Below are 875 nucleotides of genomic sequence, written 5' to 3'. Positions count from 1 at the left end.
GGTTGGTTAGGGCTCTTCCTGAGGAGCCAGGCCCCATCTGCAGAGCATCTCACTGTCAGCCTTCTGGATTCTGTCCGTCTTTCGGGCTCCATCCCTGAAGCAGAAACAGCCTGAATCCCTTCTCTCTTTGGACAAAGAATGTGCCTCCCCGCAGTGTTGACCAGCCTCCCTGCCCCAGTGTGCGCAGCGGGGCTCCTGCTTTGCACCCCAGGCCACTGCGCACAGCTCTCTGCAGACGCAACCCGCTGCAAGATGAAGACATTTGTTGGGCCCTGGTTGTAGCCGTTGACCACTTCCTTCTCAAGTCGCTCTGCTCACCTCCTGAGCTTCTGGAAGGCCGCTCATTTTTTTGGGTCTGTTAAACACGTCGCGATTTTAGCCTCCGAGGTCGTGCGGGTGCCAGTGCCCCCGGCCGGGGTGCAGCCCTCTCCCAGCTTCTTCCCTTCTGCGCTGAGCACGCCTCCTTCCACCTCCCAGTGCTTCCGGTGTGTTGTTTGCTCGTCATCTGTCGGCCCCTCGCCAGAGCCCCGAGTCCCCGGAGACCTGCCTATCTTGTTGGCCGACTAAACAACGTGCACCGTCTGCTCGCGGAGCCGGCGGCCCGGGGTCTCTGGGTATTTGTTGCGTGCTCAGTAGGTACAGTTCTGTGTGAGAGACAACAGGGCACAGCACTGCCCGTGTGTGTCCAGGTTGGGCCCACCTGGCGTGTGCGCCTGGACAGGTGTGTGTTTGCGAGGGGACGGGCTTTGAGAATGGTGGCGCGCCGAGCCCGCGTCCCCGGTGCCTTCTCCGGGGCGGGGAGCTGCCGGCAGGGATCTTCGCGGTGTCGGCACCCCAGGCGGACGGGAACACAACGGGGGAGGAGTCCAGGTCCC

General features: G+C 62.6%; 1 protein-coding gene across 1 annotated transcript in view; it reads right to left on the bottom strand.

Moving 5' to 3' along the window:
• LOC144226709 (testis-specific serine/threonine-protein kinase 5-like) overlaps nucleotides 1-864 on the bottom strand; it is a 5,972-nt gene extending 5,108 nt beyond the window's left edge. The window contains exon 1 of the mRNA XM_077758224.1: nucleotides 319-864. The gene's annotated coding sequence lies outside the window, so the exon portion shown is untranslated. The remainder of the gene's footprint in view (nucleotides 1-318) is intronic.
• Nucleotides 865-875: the final 11 nt, after the last annotated feature.

The sequence above is a fragment of the Crocuta crocuta genome, unplaced genomic scaffold, assembly GCF_008692635.1.
Source record: "Crocuta crocuta isolate KB4526 unplaced genomic scaffold, BGI_CrCroc_1.0 scaffold327, whole genome shotgun sequence".
NCBI classification, from domain to species: Eukaryota; Metazoa; Chordata; class Mammalia; order Carnivora; family Hyaenidae; genus Crocuta; species Crocuta crocuta.
This window is presented reverse-complemented; position numbering and strand designations above follow the sequence as displayed.